At 38.7% G+C, this 23458-nt stretch overlaps 1 pseudogene; it reads right to left on the reverse strand.

Moving 5' to 3' along the window:
* Window positions 1-4380: 4380 nt before the first annotated feature.
* LOC131224071 (alpha carbonic anhydrase 7-like) overlaps window positions 4381-23458 on the reverse strand; it is a 30198-nt pseudogene continuing 11120 nt past the window's right edge.

Below are 23458 nucleotides of genomic sequence, written 5' to 3' on the forward strand. Positions count from 1 at the left end.
GGTGGGCCCCACAGAACACAGTCCAGTAGCTACTGGCTACTGGCAACCTCAGTAGGCAATCCGCGTCCGTCTTAAGCATGATGGAACTTGTCAGGCTACGCTGGTCCACTTGCCATGCTAACCGTAAATAATTTATTTAATTATGGAAATGTCCCACCGATGAGAAGTCTAAATGCAACTAGTCGGGGATGTGGGGCCCATCGTGGTGTATGAATACCATCCAACCGGTCTAACATCGTTGCTCCATAATGAAAATGGGCCCCATAAAAAATTCATTCCAATCCAACCATTAAGTTGGCCACCGCGTGAGTTTCAAGGCTTTCACCTGTTCTTGGGCCAGAAAACTATGGCCAAACCAGACCACAGACCTAAACATCAGGTCCAATTGCTGGGATCCTTACTCTTGCTCCGGTGGTAGACTCTCAGGAGTTTCAACACCCGGTCAAGGGAAAAAATAAAAAAATAAAAATAATAAAAAAAGGTCCAATTGCTGATGTTCGACATGCCCACCTGGCCTACTAGTAGCCTAAAGAAAGTTTCCCATGAAAATGAGATAAGCAACAGTCTCATAGGAGATCCAGACCATTCATCAATGCCCATATCCATAGATAGCCCATTGCTAAAAGGTCACTATGTAGCGGCGAAAATTGAAAAGAGAACTATCACCTATATTCAACCAATAAAATAATAATAATAATAATAATAATAATAATAATAATAATAAATAATCACTTTGAAAATGGGTTATAAAAAAGTTTCTATAATTTTTTTTCTACAATTTTCATTTCTGAATATTTTTCTGGATTTTCCTGTCCACCAAATCACTAATGAAATTAGATATGGTAGTTATAAAACATTGTAAAATAATCCATAATACAAGTATTGAATAAGATGGTACCTCAATTCATACGTTTCTCAGCTAAGTTGATTGAGATCTCAGTGATTCACGTGGACCCGCCTGTTGTTGGTGGCTTGTGTTGGCATTGCATTCATCTTATAATTCTAAAAAAACAAAAATCAGAGCCGTTAATTGTCACTTTCCAAGAAAATAAGCCTCTGTTCCGGACTGAATATGATAGCTTTTGATTATAGTAGTACAAATGGGGCTTTTGCCTTCATGGCAAGGGTGCCGATTTTCTCCAGCTTGTGGGAGCATGTGTATCTAAAATCCGGGCCGGGCAAATGATAAGTACAACATATCAACTGATGATGATAGGCCCGGATGTCGAATACAAGTGCCAAGTTGGCCCGTGTGGGGTGAGTAGAATTTGGATGGCTTACCTGCCTAGTGCTCCTCTTTTGAACTTGTTTTGGCTAGTAGGGTTTCTAAGGAGCTTGGACATATAAATACAGTAGTTTGTTTGGCCCTGGTCGTGACTCAGAATCACCATCACGTGTTGTGCCATTGCCGTCCAGATGCTGAGATGGGCTGATGGTATCCTGGCCATCACCTTGTGTAGATGAACGTAGAACGCTTAAAAGAAAATGTCAACGGTTCACATCTAACTCCAAAAGTCAAAGGTCATGATCATCTTTAAAGCGAGATTATTTGACAAATCCTCATTTATGTTAGCAACTGAGAAATGGACGGTCCCAATTGGCCAATTCTCAGTCCATCTCCGATCCATAGTGTAGCCAATGGGGTAACATATGCTGGTGATTTTGAGCCGCGATAAAGGCAAAATCTACTTGATATCACCTGCAACCGGTTGTAGGCTAACCTAACCTAAGACATATCTTCACAAGCGTTTTATCCTTGAAAATTTCTAGTATTTTGGATGGCGGAAAGCAGAAACGCAAATTCAAAGTGCACAAAAAAGGGGTTGTACCATAAATCAGGTTGTAGGTGATCAATTCTCATAATTCATATAGACCTATCATAACTCGGTTTTCTTTCTTTGGGTTCAGTTTCATGGCTCAGTGATGGGTAGATTGCATCTTAACACTGAGATCATGGTTCGAGTGCTCATGTAGCGTGGCTATGTGGTAAAAAATAAATAATAATAATAATAATAATAATAATAAACATCAATAAAATGTTATTGGTCTATATATATATTTAGTGGCATATGTATAAAATGTACTTTACATGTCAAAAGGCATCATAAATGCATGACAATGTATTTTTGAATTATACAATGGATGGAACATTTTATAAAGAAACAACAAATACATGTATAATAGGTGAATTTGCTAACTATAACTTCAAAACAATTTTAACCCATTTACTACTATGGTACTAATAGTAACAAAGAGGTTGAGTATCTAAAGTGATGTGACCAAGTTCTGTGGGTCCCACCATGATGTATGTATTATATCCACACCGTCCATCCATTTTGAGAGATCATATTATGGCATTATGCAAAGAATGAGGCAGATCAAAAGCTCTAGTGGACCCACCACATAAAAAAGTGGGGAGAGTGATGACCAAGGTTAAAATCATCCTAAGGCCCACTGTACTGTTTATTTGACATCCAATCTATTGACTAGGTCATACAGACTGATATGAAGGGAAAAAACAAAGATCGACTTGATCCAAAACTTTTATGGCCCCCAAAAAAAATTTAATGCTTTACGTCCATTCAACACTGTTTCCTGTAACGTGGTCCACTTGGGATTGGGATATATCCCATTTTTGGTCTCATACCATAAATTGATCTAAAAAATAGATAAACGGCATAGATGAAACACATATAGCATGGTGGGGCCTACATAGCACCGACCACCCATCACTGGCCGGTGGCGGGGAGTAGCCAGTCCGTTTCCTAAATCCCAGGGACACGGATTTCCTGCTAAAGCCTTTCCCATGAAAACCCGTGGAAGGATTCCGTGTGGGCCCACTGTAATCTTTGTGTGAAATTCAACTCATCCATTCATTTTTAGATATCATTTTAGGATATTATACCAAAAATGAGGAGGATCCAAAATTCAAGTGGGCCATATGAGATGAAACAGTGGGGAAAGGAATGCTTACCATTGAAACCTCCATAGGCTCTACCTTGGTGTTTATATTCCATTCAAACCGTTTATAAGGTCATTTTAATTGAGATGAAATGAAAATACTAGGAACATAAACCGATACAAAAATTTTGTAGACATATGAATGTTTCAACGGTGGTCACTAAATCCCCGTTGTTTCCTTTCATGTGGCCCATTTAATTTTTGGATCCTCCTCACTTTTTATTGTATTCTTAAAATGATTTCGAAAAAAATGGATGGAGGGGTTAGATTTATCTCAAACATCATAATGGGCCCCACAGAATCCTTGCACATGCAGGATCTTCCAACTAAAGGCTTTTGCCTGAAATCTACTTACAATTCCAAGAGGATAGTGTAAGAGAGAGTCTTTTTTTTTAAGACTCTCCGTCTCTGAATGCAGTTGAATTCCAGCCGCTATCCTCATCTCACGGCTTACATGAAGGCTTGCACATAAATTTGGTTTGTAGGAGACCATTACTCCACACACACCATTTTCAACTTGTGGGTGTGCATGGAATAATGGCTTCTTGATACTAATCTTTGTAAAAAAATCTGACCGTCCGATTAGTAGTCCACAGCCCAGTGGTTATAGGGGAAGCTTCTATTGTGTTCGCTGTCATCTTTTAGTCATATTTTAGATGGCTAGGATCTTCTAATTTGTGAGGATTTTAAGATCCAGACAGTTAATATGGTGTGCCCCACTGTGAATGGGCCATGGCCTAAAATATTGTCCACCATATGGTCCTTAGCAAATATGATCGCCAGAGCACGGCTTGTTAAATGTGCATTCGTCCATTTCCGTTTGAACCATCAATTGACAGAACTGCTTGCATAATCTTGCATGTGTTGGTCCATCCATGATGAGAGACAATTGATGAATGGTCATGATTGAAAGGATGTGGGGACACATCACATGAGATCTTCATCTATGCAAAGGTGTGTTTTTACTCACATCCATAACAGCACAGCTTGACCTGGTCCCTGGAAACGGTGTTCGCCTGACAACAATAATCACAAATGGTGATACATCAAGCAGGCCTCATTCCCCGAACGAAAAAATAAATAATAATAATAATAATAATAATAATAAAGCTAGCCCACTCATGAGGTTGGCTATGAACATGTGAGAAAGGAATGGTTCACATTCGATACATTCGTGAACCAACTGAAAAGTGGTTGAGGGAACATTATATGTGGGACCCACACACACATGCTGGCCGCGTTAGCAAGTTGTGTCTGTACAGATGGGCGTGCAAGTAGCACTGTTGATGACATAGCAGCAGAGTGGAGCATCATACCTCTCTAAAGATAGTCCATATGACACCTTCCGTGCAAGGTGGTACAGCTAGAGAGCCCCTATACGTGAAATAGCTGTTACTTGGCACTTCTATATCCATTGGATCAACGACGCCCACCTGTCTCTGCTTCTTTCTTGCCCGCAACAGCATATATTGCACTCGTCAGCTGCACTTGTATACATTAATTAACCATAGTTAAGCACCTCGCCCCCACACACGATACACGTGTCGACTAAGGCATGTGTGCAGACAATCGATCAGATCTGTGGGGAGGGTTGGTCGTATTGTCAAGATGGTCTAGCTCGAAAATCAAGTGGACCCATTCATTACAGAGGCCCGCATGTGTACGTTTGCGTGTGAACCGTTGGGAAATTTGTTTAATACTGTAGTCTGTACACTTTCTACGTAAAAAAAGGTGGTCCACTTGATGAGTTGACTCGCAGCCAATAGTCTTCACGTTGGAGCCCATCTACACATCACAGGTGAAACGTGGAACATGTGTAGTATTCACAGAGTAGGGTGGCCCACATGCTGCTTGTGTCCTTCTGAAAATGAAACCAAACCAACTCATCGGGGAGCAATACATTCACCTTGAGTACACCGATAGACAACTGATCAGCCAGATTGCATGCATGGTTAGAGCCATGCGATGTGGTCCAATCACAAAAAATCGCTTTGGGCAGGGAATAATTTTTATTTTTATTTTTCCTGACTGTTTTTTTTTTTTTTTTCATGGGCCAAAATGCATTATATGACTATTGCCATGCAAGAAGCTTGGGATCAATTCTCATTCAATTAATGCTGATCACATTCTTCTTAATTGTCCATTTCTAGAGAGTGCATGCCCGCCTGATGAACGGACAGAATGGATTTTCAGCTTTAGAAAAGATAATGTGGGTACCACCTGATTAACAACCTGGGCCTACACCAATGTGCCGCGCTGGTAAATGCTCTACATAGAAAGAGGCCATTGTTACAAAGCCGACCTTCGAAATAAATGGATCGGATTTGCCTATCTTGTACAGGATTCCGACCACTACCCTCTTCCCGTCGAGGTTCTCGTGAACCATGTGCCCCTCTAGAACGAACTTGCACTGGTTGCACATTCCACATATATAAACCTATATATTCATTAAAAAAAGAAAAAGAAAAAAAAAAACTATAAATTAGCAAATCCATATAAACGTTCACGTCATAATACAGAGAAGTATCGTTTGTAATAGTTTGTTTTGTTGTTGGCATTAATGCATCATGAGAAGAATAAGCTGTAGTTGTATATGCATTCGAGGTTCCTTTAATCTGGTGAAATCCAGGGTCTTCAATTGGTTGATTGTCTCCGGACAGATTTAGACATATTCAATTAATCAAACCTTAATGTTTGATCAATCAAGATAATTTAGAAAAACTAAGTATCTGGACACTTTTGTGTATGTTCGATTAGATCGAACATCTAATCGAACATGTGGTGTCAATCGATCGATGGCATACCCAGCTTCTGCCTAAGTGTGCGGTTTTATTTCTAATTCTGGAATTGGGTTATATAAACATTGTTATATGCGGGATTATGGTATTCTAACACCGTACTAGAAAGAACTGAATTTTGAAAGGGTAATTCGTCTTTGGAAGTGACAGTTTTTCATATCCGTGAGTTGTCCATATATTGTATTTCTCCTTTCACAATGAATTTGTCACTTGTTACTTGGTATTTTTCCGTGAGGGTATTACCATGTAAAATCATTATGTTTTCTCTGTAATTGCTTGATTTTCATTTCTCTATGGTTTGTTCTAAAGTTGCTTTTGCGCCTAACGTGTAGCGGTTGTGCACAATAATATCAGAATATATTGTTGGCAGATTTGTCATAAAATATATATAATGGAATCCTATATCATGCCAAGGAGGATGATATTGAATGCAAGGTTAGATTATTGACCTTGTACCACTGATGCTGTGCTCGGAGGGAGAGTGCCAATGAAACCGTTTAAGGAGATATTCAGTGTCATCGAGGTACATAGCTCCTGCCCCGTCTGACCACTTTAACTGCATGCACACAGAACCCAAAAATAAAAATCATCAAAAAATATTTTGGAAAATTCAAATATTTATCCTTTTAAAGATCATTAGATGGAGAAACATTACTTAGGTAATAATGACCCTACTGCTTTGAGTAGATAATGCAAATTACAATTACATAAAACGATCCATAAGTCATTGAACGTGTGATGGGAATCGCTCTTACCATAATGTCATGACCGCGATTGACCACGACTGCATTTGAGGGCTTATAACTGTTGTTTAACTTGCCTAAATGCAGCATCTCCATCAACGAATCCATCAATAAATCGATAGGAGATTGCATATTTCTTCCCTTGGCCGTATCTGAACTTATTCTCATGGTCTATATGATTACAAGAAGACAAAAAAAAAAGAAGAAGAAGGAAATAAGGGAAAAGAGAGGAAATCAAATTACAAGATATGATATAAGGGGGAACGATCACATGCTTTGGTACGCTTGGTTATTATCAGACGACTATTGAGCTCATAGGCCCTTCGTGATGTGTTAATGCCATCAAACCATTTGAAAATCCAGCCTCTTGCATTACTACGGTTCAAAAGGAAACAATGGAGGACATTAATTGGGGAGGAGACAGTGGCCAAAAAAACAATGCATGACCCATTGAGCTTTTGATAGGGATATAAAGTGCTTATGAGGAGTCCCACAAAACGCAGGGTTTGGATTATACATACAAATCATGGGTTAGCCCTGCACAACTTGAGAGCGTATGGTAATTACCAGAATGCATGTGATCATTCTCCAAAAATTACAGTGAGAGTATGGTAATTACCAACTTATTTAGATCTCACAAGCACACAACGATAGAGAATAATAACAAGAAATGTAGCAAAAAAATTAGGATTGTTGAGTTTCATCTTTCACTGAATAATAAGGAGAGAGAGAGAGAGAGAGAGAGAGAGAGAGAGAGAGAGATTCATTTACCCAAACGAGATCTGAGTTTGATGGATTTCCTTTGATAAGAAGAAAATATTTAGTCAATTTCCGTTGTAAAGAAAGACCGTAGAAAGGAATGCTAATTTTCATTTTTAGGTCTATTAAGGGAGCTTTGCTAAACTCACAGGGTTACCAGTCCCCTAATGCATGCGCCACCACATATGCCAATGTGTCAGACAGGCCAAATATCCAACCTATTCATCTGCTGGACCACACCATGTACATACTACTGCTAAATGATAAGGGCAGCCCACGATCAGTAGGTATACCATGTGTTGCTGCTATTTCAATCTCAATCACATGGTTAACATGGGTGTGTTAGAATTGAATGTGCGGATCAATTCCAACCAAACAACTTATGACCCCAAGCGCTAAGATAGGCAGTTACGTCGGAAATCAATCGTATATGATCGAGTTCTAATAAGATTGGTCACATATTTAGTCACTTGCATATTCTTAAGATGATTAGGTGATAGTCAGTGGGTGGGGTTCGTCCTCTGAAAATGAGTGACACTTCTGCCTTCCATACGAAAGTACGTTTTCTCTTTAGTATAGATTAAACAAAAAAGGAAATTCTTACAGTCAGCCGCGAAGAATAACTGCAGCATGACTCTTTGTATTGACAACTTTGCTTGATACTCGAAATTAAATCCAGTGTATGAGCATATACTTGAATTACAATTAAAGTTAACAACTACTTGATTACGGATATGAATTACAATAGAGAATGTAAGTGACAGAAAAAGTTAAGTGATTATACTAAAGAATTAATATAAATGATTGATAAAGATAAATTATTACACTAAGAAATGTAAATGACTTAATTGAAAGGATAATTGAAAGATAGATTTGATTTAGTTTGGTTGGTATGAGATAATTTTTTCTTCTGAATTCGTTTGCTATTTATAGTCTTGAGTTAACCATTTCAGCACTACTTGCTTCCGAAAACCACTCTTTGCTCGACCACTCGCTTAAGGGATGATGTGGTGTTGCTCGATAAACACCAGCTATATTATTGCAAAATCCTTTACGTACATCTATGAAGATATTCAAATGCACCACACAACTCCTTCCTAATAACACACCATTTTTTTAATTGGCTTTAGTAGAAATTGACAAAAATAGAGATGAACACCATGATATTAAAAAAGTTTGTGGCTTATCTGACTAGTGGGCCAACTTGATTCTTAGGACAAGAAATCTATGTAGTTGTACTTTTCTGAAGGATGTCTTGGATATTTCTCCTGTCTACCGCATTGGCATATGTGGTGGTGTGTACATTAATCGACTTGCACAAGCCTATTTGGCATGGTGATGTATCAATCCGGTCCACCAACGTAAAGCAACCGTTTAAAAATTAATACTCACGTGACCTATCCGTTACTTTTTCTACAGTCATCATACTGCTAATATTTACAGTTAAATAGTTTTGTTTTCCACAATCACTTTAATGTCTCAAGAACTAATGGTTACGATTGTGTTGCCAATGCAAGGTTTGAGACATAAACTATCTATTCTAGGTCCATGCATGTCCGCCCAACCTAACTATGGTAGAGTCACGTTGTTACTACGCATTGGGATTATGATGTAGAGCGGGTCGCTGGCGCTTTCATGTCCAAAATGGATCATAGAATGCCCAATCAAAGGCAAAAGTCATTAAGACTAGGGGTGCACACGAGTCAGTTCGGTCCAGTTCTGGGGTTAAACCGGAACCGAACCGTTCCTAACGGTTCTAGGATATTCGAAACCGGAACCGGACTGTTAACACCCTAGAACCGAATCGGAACCGGACCATTAAAATCGGTTCGGTTCTGGATCGGTTCCACAGTTTTAGGCTTTTTATGATCCAGCCCAATTGCATCTTTTATTTTATAATTTAGTCCATATCCATTCGTGTTGTGACCCATTTGATAAATGGTTTAGATATTGTATAAGGTATGCAAAAATATATTTATGGAAACATGCAAATGGTGCATTGTAAACCATAAATCATGAGTCAAATATGGAAACAATCAAAGGGTTCTTAGTTCGGTTCCAAGTTTGGTTCCAGGTTCAGTTTCACAGTTCGATTCCGCGATTCGGCTCCGCGATTCGGTTCTACGGATCGGTTCACGGTTCGGTTCGGTTCTACATACCCCCAAACCAAGAACCAAACCGATGTAATCGGTTCTTTGATTTTTGGAACCGAAACCAGAACCGGTGCACTCTAAAACCAGACCAAAACGGACCGTTTAGTCGGTTCCGGTCCGGTTCCGCGGTTCTACCGGTTCAATGTGCACCCCTAATTAAGACCGTCAGAACCTTAAAACAAACATATCTCATAAAATGGAATGAGTTATTCGACATGCCATATATGATTTTGGGGTAGGATGAGCTACTTTATGCAACCAACCTGCCATAGCGGGTTACCCACACCGAATTTGCGAGATTCCATCATATCGATTGTCAAATTCCATGTTTATTTAAGTTTTTACTATTTTTAGTAAGTTTTAGTTTGATTATAAGTATTTTAGGGAGTTTTGGTTATAGTTTAATTCCTAAACTTATTCCAAGTCGTGGTATCCCTATTATAAGGGTTACAGACTCATTTATTTCATTTATCAATATTCAATAAATTTATTTTGACTTTCTAGAATTATTTCTTGTTTTAATTTTTCCTCATGGATTCGAGAAGTCTCTGTGAGGAGTTCAGAGAAGCTTCATGGATTCGAAGTAGTTATCCTTGAGGAAGACGGTGATCGACCTCATCATGTTCATCCCTGCGTCAATTGGTATCAAAGCGAGGACTTCCTTCGAGCCGATGGTAAACAACGAAGGTATGAACCAAAATCCTGTGGACAATGATTTAGGAATTCGTTACTTTTGAAAAGAATGGAAGCTTTTCACTGGGAGAGTCAGTTGACCATGTAAGGACTGCAGGCAACCCTCAACCGTCTTGTGGATGTGTTGATTCTGCCCTAAGCCCAAGGCAATGATCAACTGCCCGTAGTTGTTGTACGGCACAACCCTGATTTCTATAGAGCACTACCAGTGGTGAATCGTATGACTACACCAGATAATTCGAGTTTTAGTGACAAGGACCTTGATGAAGACTTTGCCCAATGACTACAATAGGGGCGATCGTATAGATCGTACTGAAAAAGACTATCGAGGTAAGGCCGAACTTCCTGATTTTAATAGTTTATTACGCATAAAAGATTTCCTCGATTGGCTAGCTAAAGTAGAAATATATTTTGATTATATGGACATGCTAGAGCATAAAAAAGTGAAATTAGTAGCGTTTAAATTAAAATCCAATGCTTCTGTATAGTGAAAGTAATTACAACTCTCACGTGCCCGACAGAACAAGGCACCCATTTCATCATGGCCACGGATGAGACGTCTTCTTTGATCATGATTCTTCCTTAGTGATTACGAGCAAGTATTATTCCACCGATACCAAAATTACTAACAGGGGAATCGAACCGTCACAAATTACACCGAAGAATTCCAGCGGTTGGCAACATGAAACAATCTGTCAGAAATAGAATCGGAGAAGGTAGCACGATTTATAAATGGGTTACGATCGATGATTTAGGATCAAGTTCAAATGCACCCAGTCGAGACCGTAGATGAAGTAGTTCAGTTGGCAGGTAGGGTAGAAACACAGCTTACAAGAGTTCTTATTCAGCCTTACCTTTCAACTCGGTCCCCCATGACGGGTCTCACTTAGGATTCAAAAGTGACACGAGGAAAAGAACTAATAGGAGGACATCCTCAACCTTCTACAACTAGTGAGAGCAGCCCATCTAGGCCTCAACGCCCCGCAACCCACTTGACCATTAACAAAGGGGGCACTAAAGGTGAGGCCGCAGAAAAAGACCCTAACTTTAATAAATATGAACAAGCCACTGAGGAAGGAGCAAGTAGCGAAGAATAGATGGAGGAAGATCGTGTCGAATCTCTAGTTGTGACGTGATTACTGTATACCCCACAAAAGGAATTATATCCACAGTGACACAATATATTCCGTACGCGGTGTACCATCAACAGCAAAGTCTATGATGTAATCATAAATAGTCGCAATAACGAGAACATTGTCTCAAGAGTGATGGTAGATAAGTTACAGCTACCAATGATAAAACATTCTTCCCCGTACTCAATTAGCTAGATAAAAAAGGTAAACGAGACCAAGGTAACTGAACAATGCATTGTCTCGTTTTCAATTGGAAAAAATTGTAAGGATCAAATACTTTTTGACGTGGTCACATGTAAGCATGCCATATGTTATTCGGTCGACCATGGCAATCAGATCATGATGCGACCCATAGGGGACAAGATAATGTTTACCTCTTCTTCATGGGTAATTGAAAAATAATCTTTGCCCCTATGGCACTAGAGAAACACTCCGAAGCTTCTAAAGTGGATGGGAGCTCCCTCTTGACCATTCGAAATTTCATGGAGGAATCCAAGGAAGCCGATGAGGTATATGTCGTAGTAATAAAAGATGATGAATCGAAGCCATAAGACATTCCTCCAAGTTTAAGGTCATTCCTGAATGAATTTAAAGGAGTCTGGCCGAAAGATTTACTGGATGGATTGCCCCTCATGAGGGACATCCAACATTACATAAACCTTGTCTCTGGGGCTAGCTTACCCAACCGCTCTCACAGTCAGGTGAATCAGAAAGAATTTCACATCTTGCAAGCAGATGTGAAGGAACTGATTAATACTAGTCAAGTCAATGAAAGCATGAGTATATGTATTGTGTCAACTCAAGATTTTAATGTCAAGTACAAGAAGATGGCTAATAAACATTGGCATCAGAAGTTATCTCAGAATCATGAGCCAAGTACCTTGAGTAACTCGAGGACAAGTTTTTTTCAAGTGGAGGGATCTGGCGTAGAACGTATCACAAATACATTGCTAACATTGTTGGACCAAAAGAAGGTAGACTGTAAATTAACCGTAACGTTTGATCCAGGTATTGTTATGGTACACCTGATCGAGTGTCGAGAATTAAAATAGGACGAGAACTCGAGGACAAGTTCTTTTGAAGTGGAGGGGACTGATGTAGAGCGGGTCGCAGGCACTTTCATGTCCAAGATGGATCATAAAAGGCCTGATCGGAGGAAGAAGTCATAAAGACCGTCAGAACCTTAAAACAGACATATCTTGCAAACCGAAATGAGTTACTCAACGTGCTATATATGATTATGGGGTAGGACGAGCTACTTTATCTAACCAGCCCATACCGAATTTGTGAGATTCCATCATATTGACGGTCAAATTCCATATTTATTTCTGTTTTTACTATTTTTAGTAAGTTTTAGTTTGATTATAACTCTTCATCTGTTGCGCTTTAGGAGTTGTGTCCAATATAAAAAGTGTTTACAAAAATTAGGAAAATAACGTGGTTAAGCCACATAGGACACTATAAATAGTAAATTTACTATTTATAGTAAGTTGCAAATTTTAAGGAGTTTTAGTTATAGTTTAAATACTAAACTTATTCCAAGTCTTGGTATCCATATTTAAAGGGCTGTAGACTCAGTTATTTCATCTATCAATATTCAATAAATTAATTTCGATTTTCTAGAATTATTTCTAGTTTCTATTTTTTTCTCGTGGATTCAAGAAGTCTCTATGAAGAATCTAGAGAAGTTCGTGAATTCGTAGTTATCCTTGAGAAAGACGGTGATTGACCTCATCCCACTAATCCCTGTATCAGATTAACATCCCCGCAATGACGCGGGGCATTAATATGATGTCCATTTCCATGCACAAGGAAATCATCGCATGACTACGTGCCATCATAAGGGGAAGGCTGGTGTACTGATGTCACCAAGTTCTATGGGTCCCATGATAAGGTACGTGTTATATGTAAGACTAATATTTCTATTATTTTATTTAACAAACCTAATTGAGAAAATCTCAACACCTAAAACACTTAAAGGTTTTAAGGCCATTGTATGTATGAAATCCAACCTATCCATTAAGTGCACTCTTCAATTATTACTATTCCTTACAAAAGGAGGATAAAATCAGAGTCGTGTATTGATACTCACAATATAAAAGCAAATACAGTTTATTGTTTTCAAGACTTTTGCATGTACAAAATACTCTTATCCTATCTAAGGAAAATACCATCCAAAGCCATCACCGAAATGCCATGCCCTGGCAATGGAATTGTCTAAAACACCTTACCTAGCATGTTAATCACCCAACTCTGTGGGCCTGTTATATGTGTAACATCCACTATCTCCATCATGTACTATCTTGATGTTAACCCAGGAGGCCAAAAATAAGCCGAGCCAAAACTCATCAATCTCATTAATAACTATCTTGATGTTAACCCATGAGGCCAAAAATAAGCCGAGCCAAAACTCATCAATCTCATTAATAAGGTATAATGATGAAAAGAAGATACAAAAATCACCCTGTTCCAAAACTCATGCAGACCACACCATGGAAACTTAGAATTTTAAATGTAATTTTATATTAATCTCGTTGATATGGCCTGCCTGTGTTTATTATCAGGCTGATCTAGTGTATGTTCGGTTAACATAACAACTCTATATATAGGGCTGTACACGAACCGGGCTCTCCCGGTTAACTCGCTCGACTCAGCCCGAAAAAGCTTGACTCGGCCCGACCCGGAACTGAGTTTGGGCTGGGATGGGCCATTTTCTTCAGCCCGAAACTGAGTTCGGGCCGACTTCAAATATGTCCCAGTTCGGCTCGACTCGACCTGGCCCGACTCGGTGTGTGTGTGTGTGTGTGTGTGTCCTAAATCCTTATCATAATCATTTGAGACAGAGAAGTGAGAACGTCGTCCATCTCTTTATAAATGGAGCAGGCCCGAAATTGGCCCGAACTCGCCCGATTGCTAACCGGGCCGAGTTCGGGCTGGACATGTTGGCCCAATGACCGGGCTGAGCCGGGATCGAGCTAGGTGTGGCTCGTGTCCAGGCCGGGCCGGGTTGAGCCCAGTTCGACTCGGATCAACTCGTGTACACCCCTAGTTATATACCTAACATGATGGCCACATAAAGTTGGGGTGTTTTACTCGATGTGGTAAATAGGTGTTGTCCAACTATTCCAGTCTAACACAGGGCTCATAAAATAAGCTTATTCTATAAGTGATGCATATGGGGCCCACTTGTCGGTGCATATGGCATCCAACGTATCCATTAAGGTTGGCCCACCATGAAAGCTGGACACTATAAAAAATCTGGCTGATCTAACCATGGTACACGTGAGTTTAAAGGTGGTTGAATAGTTATTGTTATTATTTTTTAATCTATTGGAAGGCATCTAAAAGGTGAACGTGTGAGCCACCATGATAACGGAATATTCTAAAAATCAGCAGGTGTACCTAATTTTGAAAACAATGGACGACCATCTCAAAATATACAAATTCATGTGGTGGCCACGTCAGCCTGATTTTTGGCGTGTACAAATTTCTTGGTGGGGTAATCGAGATCAAAAGATAGGTTGCCATATATACACGAAGGTGGACCACCTGCCCTGTGAACACTTATTCTAGGAGGATTCGTGGGTTAATGGGTGTCCGGATTCATTGCAGGGGACTTTGATAGTTTGGCAGAGTGCAACGGACAGAATAAATTACTAAAAAGGAATCCCATGTGGAATCCTAATACATTAACTTGAACTGTCATAATCCAGACCATGTGCATTGGATCTGGGATTGAGTTTCAATGACCCATACCGTTAATAGGAAGATTTACGCCATTAATTATAGTTTTGTTGAAAGGAAGAGTGTAAATTATTGAAAGGAAGAAATAATTTGAAATGATTTTTTTCGTGGGATTTCCCATCCACGGTGAGATTCATCATGGAAACATGGCCCATCTAACAAATATAAGGACATATTCTATTACAACGGGTGCACCTTTCTTACCAAACCTCTCGCACGGAAGCGGATTGCCTGCGAAAGCCTTTTGCAGGAGCTTCCTGCGACCGAAAGTTAGGCAGTCCCTCGGGCATGGGCCAAAAAATGAGGCAGATTAAAAATTCAAGCAGGCAGCGTGACAGGAAACAACCCGAGGTTGGTATTGGTTGGAGTATAACGAAGAACTCAAGTTGTCTATACCATGGAAGCCACCAAAGATACGTAAAAGACCTAAAATCAGATTCATTAGATGATCTGAACCTTTGATTTTTTAGAGTTGAATACAATCCATTAAAATTCTTATTTCATTGTTCTAATTTCCTCTATAGATGGGTCACTCTCACCTCTTCATTATAAGTTTCTTTTGGTGGCACTGCAGCATAGAGGCACAAATGGACGGTTAAGATCATTGGATTACTAAGCATGTGGGGTTCATAGCTGGCGACACACGGTGGATTGCGAATGGCAGTACAGGGTCAAAGAGTTCTCTTTCAAGCGTGCATGTGAAAACCGGATGGGATTTTGACCGTACTGCATCGTTGTATGGCCAAATTCTTGAAAGAGATTCGACCTTTTCTAATATTCGGAGGGTAGCCTTCTGACAGGTTTTGAAAAGTTTTTTTAGGCCAAATTATCCTTGTTCTTAGTTAAGTAGTTGTACGAATTTTTAGTGAATAAGAAGTTATGTTGTATTTAATGCTGAGAAAGTGATGTGAACATAAGCCTTTTTAGGGGTGCGCAAGGCCCAACTCGTGAGGCCCACATTGATGTATCTGTAAAATTCACGCCACATTATTTTTGCCGTGTTATTTTAAGGCTAGGGCCCAAATATTAACCTGATTTAGAGCTCGTGTGAGCCACATAATAGAAAATAATTATGACAATGGCATCTACTGTTGAAACTTTTCAGGCTCACTATGATGCTTATTAGAGGTGGACACTGCCCAAGTTAAGACTTTTTGAACCACGGGAGCTGGCCGATAAGGTGGATGGAACGGATTACCCCATTGTGGGCCTCGACTCCTATTATTTAAAAATAATCAAGTTATTAATTACATCACCTGACAACCACAACCCTTACCACATTACAACCACGAACCTTACCATGTTATATGGGTATGGATCATGGTTATCATGCTATATATGATATAGGTCGTTGTTATCATGTTATATGAATCGTGGTTGTTATATTAAATGGATTGTGGTTATGATGTGACATGTGAAGTTTGCAGTTGTAATGTAATAAGAGTTGAAGTTGTCATGTTATAAAGGTAATGGGTCTTGTCGTGATTTATGTGTCGAATCCAATCAATCCATTGGATTTAGAATTAAATTCAATGTCATGGGTTAAAAAATTAGTTACATTCAAAATTTTTATAGCCCCCTAAAGGTTTTCAATTTTACTGTTTTCTATGGTGTAATCCACACATTTGATATGCCTCATTTTTGGGCTTATTCCTTAAAATGATCTTTCAAAATGAATGAACAGCGTAAATTTTATATATATATATATATTACAGTGAGCCCAATTTCGAGAGCATCTTTTTCCATGTAGTTTATACTACCATAAGCTACGTTGGGCCCATCGTAATATTTCTGAAAAATCCATTCCATCCAATCATTTTGGAAGATAATTTTTAGACATTAAACAAAAAATTTGGACAGATTCGAAATTCACGTAGACCACATGACTAGAACTAGTTGAAAGGAATTGCCTACCATCTAAACTTCTTTAAACTCCAGTGTGATATTTATTTGCAATTCAAACTTTTCATAACGTGGCCCAAATGCTAATAAACCTTTTACCATGAAAATGAACTAAAAGAATAAAAATATTTGCCAGATCCAAAGCTTATGCAACCCTACGAATGTTTCAACCGTGGCCATACAATCTCCATTATTTTCTATTGTGTGGCCCATTGAGCTTTAGATCTACTTCATTTTTGGGCCAAACTCATAAAATGATTTGATAAAACATGTGAGCGGTATGGATTTCTAACAAACACCATAGTGGGCCCCACAGTATTTACCCATATGTATTCATGCCGTACCTGTTACATGCTGGGCTCAACATAAAAGGATGTTAGGGGTAATTTCGTCCCAACATTTTTAAAAGAATTTTAAAATAAAAAAAAAAAAAAAAGTTATCAACGGGGCTACATAGGACATTTGTCATGCCTTCTAATAGTGGCCCCACAGGATTTACCCATCTGCATTCATGCCTTCTAACATTCAGGGCATTTGGTAATACCAAATACCACGGTGCTCATTTGGTCAATATCCTAAACCGGATCAACCCGCTTCATTTTCTTTTGAAGCTGCGTTTGGACAACGACCAATACGAGGATGGACCAGCGCTAACTGAGCACCATGTGGAAGAACATGAATCAGATCCACCCCGTCCCTCAGGCGTGCCACCTTGATTAAAAAAAAAAAAAAAAACTGTGGAATCCAAGATTAAGGTGGGCTACATCTTGAGGAAAGGTTTAAAATCATGCCTAAAACCTTTAAATTCACTTGATGTTGCCCACATGAGTCTTGGAATATCCTAATTTCGAGACATCCCTTACTCCCAGTGTAGTGTGTCAGATGAGTAGGTTGGATGGCATATACACGCCACGGTGGACAGCACACACAATTTGGACGCATTTAATGGTGGGACACCCCATTTCAACTGTTCTCAGTGGTGTAGCCCACCTGATGGACGGGGTGGATCTCCTCCACGGGAAGTCCTTCCCGCCACGTCAGTGAAAGTCAGCCCTCCGTATGCCAATCGCGACTCAAGCGGTAACGCAAGCGTTTTCAATTCGAAGCCCATTTGAGAGCTGGTCATAACCTCTAATGAAAAAATCCAACACTTCTATTTCAAAAAACAAGTATCCACGAATCAGAGGTCATGATGGTTTGAACTATATGATTTTGGGACGTTTACTTATATAGTGTATGTGCTGCAATTTAGTTATTTAATGTATGCATTTCGTACTATTATGACGGAATCTGCACCCTCTTAAGGTTCGCTAATTCCACACTTATGGGGAGCCATACACAGCCACATAGGGCAAATGTATTTTAATATGAGCAATGCCTAAGACCTGAGCTTGAAATCAGGTCAGCTATGCTATTTAGATTTTATGCCATGCGACCATGGCATATAACCTGCCCTCGCCCTAGGAGGTTACATGTCAATAAGAGATAGAGAAAGCATATCTCAATTCCAACATTTCACTACTAAAGTGGACCACAACATAACAAAACAAATGAATATGGTTGGAAAAAAAAAAATGCCATCAATTTACTTTGTACATTGTAGGCCACCTAAGGAGTGAAACTATTTGATTTTTAGGGGAGGATCTAAATTTTATTGCCAACATTATGAAAAGCTCATATCTCACACAAGTGTCTTATATTTGCAAGTGTGCTTACACCTTTACCTCACAAGTGAAATTATCAAACTTATGAAAGAGTGATAATGGGTTAGATCAAGTTGGGTGTAAATTGAGTTCGGGTCATAATAAGGATGAGTCAATTTAAACCCAATTTACTAATTAAATAGGTTGAAACATTAACCCTTTTTAAAAGGGGTCAATCTAGACCTCTAGACCTAACCCACTTGACCCATTTTAATTAAATGTATAAAATAAAAATTAAAAATTAAAAGTATTGCTGTTTTATATATAAAAAATAAAGTATCTTTCACATATTTAGAGGTTTTAATTGATATAAAATCTAATAATACTATGATTTAAATTACAAACTAAATTTATGATTTTATTTTATTTTATTTTATTACAATATTTTAAAAGGCTAACCATATTCATGACCAGACAAATCCGCCCAACAAACCCAATGGGCGTTTCTCCATCGTAATCAAACAAGATGTAACCAGAGTGTCTTTGTATGCAGCAAGCAAACACGATGACACCGGGATCTATATATCGGCTATAACAGATCGATGTAAGTGTCGATTCATGAGAATTTAAAATAATAATAAATAAATAAATAAATTTTAAAAAAAGGTAATAAAACCTCTCTGCATGTGTGATTGGAAGAAAAAGAAGAGGTTGTAGACAATGGAGATTTAGATCCTCCATCTTTATATGTTTTCTCCCAGAGGAATGAGAAGCTCTCGATCTTTCTCCCACTCTCTCGTACAGTCATCTCTCTCATTTGGGCATGTTGGGTGGGCTCGGGCCGGGCCTTGTATATATAGTCCGGCACGAGATTGGGCCATGCTATTTTGGCCCATCACAGATCCGGCCTGGCTTGATACGGGCACTTTGACGCCCCCAGCGATCTCTCAAAAGACGTTTTGCTTGAGATAATACTTTATTGCCTTTCGTTGATGGGATCATTATAACCATCCAATCACTACGTAAGGAAATGGATGATTTGTACTAATATTTATAAAATAAAATAAAAAAACCCAATTACCGATCAAGATCACCCATCACATGGGTCCCCCTAAACTACACTCCTATATTAGTTTTGCACCATTTAAAAAAAAAAAATGGTGGTGAATCTTCAAATGTACAAATGGATGGTAAAGTTGTATGGCAGCGTATATAGACCGTCCAAAACGCTGACCAAGAAGATAACAGTAACCATCTGGTTTTCCCTTCGAATTTGAACCACTCATTATTTTGTTGTTAACTATCCACGTGATAGCTCTTAATTGGATAGATAGAATTGCTTGATAACATGTGCCATATGCCTGAACACGTGTGAAATCCAAGCCACCATCAAAATGTTTTCTACCATGCAGATCCCATTTTCCTAAAATGGGGCCCATCCATTTAAAAACAACATTTTTTAAAACAAATTGGGCTTGCCCAAATGTTGACACATCCTTAATTTTTGGATCAGAGACTGACGGGTGGTTGTGTATATGATGGACGGTGCGAATTTCATGCATGTCAGGTCGTTTCTTGGACATTAATATATTTATAAAATCACACATACACTTATCTCCCACATGCAAATCATGTGCATTTTTCTAGTAATACAAAAATATATTTTGAAAGAGTTTGGCATTATTCATGTGGAGCAAGAAAATTAGATTCAAACGTGCACATTCATTGGTTGAGCAGTGTGTTAATATGCTTTGAATCTGGACCGTCAATCAATTCCTTTTACCAACACATGGCTCATATTATTAGTTGATTCATTACTTCGAGACACGCAATTTGATTGGTCCATATAGGTGGTGGAACCAATATATATATAGCTCTGCACCAGTGGACCATTCCTCTAGGAAGGCATCTGTACTGGTTGCAGCTGAGCCATTGGATGTGTTGGTCCGTTTGTTAATTGGACACATGCCCTAACTTTAGTGCATTGACTAATGAGGCTGACCCTGGCTGGCTTTGCTCCACGTCCAGACAAATAGAACAGTATAACCTATATCGGTTAGCCAAAATACCACCTGTCCGAATATCCTAACCATTCATTAGTAGCTTCTATCATGGACCATCCTAACCATATCAAATTAATAGGATTCTCCATTACTAGTGCTGATCCAGCACAAATTCTTCTTGTTTTGTAGATTGCAATGAGGGGAGCCCACCTCCAATTACTGGAGTACCTTTCCATCAATGGTAGTTAGTGATGATAGGTAGGACAAGCGAGGGGATCATGCCACCTCATATGAATATATAGTTTGTTGTCATGTGCCAATGTCTAATAAGATATCGCTTTCAGCAGAAGACAATACTTGAATCTTTCGTTGAAAGAAGAAAGAAAAGAAAAGGCCAAACCATTTTCAAAAGAACGGGAAGGGCTAGGCTTGAATTTCACTAAAACGTCAACCATTGATGATTAATCCCAATTGAAATAGACAATCTTATGGTCATCACAAGGACTTCTTCTTCTTCTTCTTCTTCTTCTTTTTTTTCTTTTTTTTTTTTTAAAAAAAAAAATTTAATTTTCACTTCCATCTCACATCCGTAGAAATAATGACCAACACTAAAATGTAGGGTCATGATGGCAGCTAGATAAGAATTCTTCACGGAATAAAGAACTGGACGACTGGCCTGTGTGGGCCTGGCATTCCCCTTGAAATCCTGCAAACAAGTCATCAACCCCATTAGAATTTAAAATGCCAGTATAGTGTTTTCACGTGTCAAATACTTGATTTAGCCCAGGCAGCACGTGTACAAAATCTCATGTTGTATACACCGTAAGTGCAATGTTGAAGATGCGGTTTATATCATTCCAGGGATTATAAGGAGCGCGGCCCATCTCCAAGACATGTACTTGTACATGATCTAAACCTTTCATCATGTCTGCCCATGCGCAATAACCACTTGAATGATTGAGATCGATGGGTTGCATTTATTGGATTAATGTTAACCATATTGGTTTTTAACAATATGTTTGCTGGACAGCGATCCTATGGCTAGAATTGCCTGAGGTTTTCAATCTTTTAGGGTGTAGCACATCAACAGCCCACGATCACTCTGGAACCATTATTCAGGGTAGAGAGTGGGCCAGCTTATCAAATGAATCTATATTTGTATTAATCGACGGTTTCTAGTTGATTAGTTTACTCACACTTTGGAGTGCTTCCCTCAACAGCTGCACCTGCTCCCTAGAAACAGTCCTCACCTGACAATATATAACAAAATAAAAATAGCTAAGAAATTCGGGGATACTCTAAGATTGTAGTATGCATGTGTATGTTTCTTAGCAGCATACACAGAAATAAAGAGTAATGATAACCTCTGTTTTCCTGATAATTGTAAATAGGCCATCACTGATTTTGGATTATTGCAGGAACCTTCCTACTACTAGAGATGTCGTCAGAGAAATCTGTATCAAGTGGCAAAAATAACCTCCTTCAAGGAGTTTGTTTTGCATGCAAGCAGGACCCTCGATCTTTTATGTTAAATGGCATCCAACCTATCCAACAGGAACAGTACTCAGGCTAGTTTAATCATCACCTTAGACAGATCATCGAAAACAATAGACCACCACCCAACACCCTCACTTGAATGCTTGATTTTTGGAGTATACCATTTTCATGGTGAACGGGTTGGAAGACAGAGATGCACTATGGTGGCCTACAAATCTAAAATTAGTTTTGTACATGATAGGGGTAATAAAGCTAATTGCTCAAAAATAATGGTGTAGATTCCTCGCATGAGGGAGTCTGTTATGAATCTTTGAAGTAGGGAGTACATGCAATAATCCAAAACAAAGAGGGTGTATTTTACAATTGTTAGAAAATATAGCGAAGTGTTTACAATTATCCCAGTCTTCTCATCATCTTAAGTTACAGTGCAATGGCTTGGATTTGGACATATGGATGACCCAATCAGTTGATCTATACCATTCATTAGCTGATAAAAGTAGTTCTTTGGAACAATACCAAGTCCAATATGACCAACTAAATGGATGGCTTGAATTTTTATTGGACACTTTCCAATGATCTGAACCGTTGATTTAGGATTTGAACGTATGGTTGGATCCGTCTAGCTGATATGATACCCCTTCTCAGTGGTCTAAGTAGAGTAGTGAGACCGAATTGAAAAGTTAGAATCGGTTGATTGGAGTGTCCAAAGTGATAGAAACAACTCATAGTCTGATGGCTGACAGGTTAAAAGAGCAATTTAAGATTTATCTATATAAGTTACAAACCTTTTTTAAGATGTTCCAGGTGACACCTTCAGTGCATGGAGGGGTGGTGAGAGAGCCCTTGTACCTGTAATATTTCCTGGGCTGCACCTTTATCTGCTTCGGATTAACAAGGCCCACCCCTATTTCCGCATCTTTTGAGTCGCTGATGGCACTAATGTTCCCCATCAACTGACAACGGCAGAAAAATGGTTGAGAGCTACTTTATTTCAAGTGCTCCAAAAATATTTTCATATGAATATATGCAAGGTGGCCATGACTTCACTGCCGCTGTTACTTATACATCAATACATGCTGTTATGAAATGAAAGATTGAAAAAACTGAAAAAATGAAATAAGTGAAATAATACAAACCATAAAGCCTGTTATGGTTTTTTTTTTTTTTTTTTTTAAAGCAATTTTCTACACAGCTATTAATTTATCATTAGCATTAGCAATTTTTGTTGCAGTTGAAATGCTTTTAATTTACGGTTTTTTTTTTTTTTTGAACATAGACATTGATAGAAGTAATCAAGTATACAACTGGTTTATGTTTAAATTATATATATATATATATATATATATATATATATATATATATATATATATATATATATATATATATATAAAGAATCATATCCAAAGATCAACTGGACCACACTACAAAG

Source organism: Magnolia sinica, chromosome 2 (genome assembly GCF_029962835.1).
Source record: "Magnolia sinica isolate HGM2019 chromosome 2, MsV1, whole genome shotgun sequence".
In the NCBI taxonomy this organism is placed as follows: domain Eukaryota; kingdom Viridiplantae; phylum Streptophyta; class Magnoliopsida; order Magnoliales; family Magnoliaceae; genus Magnolia; species Magnolia sinica.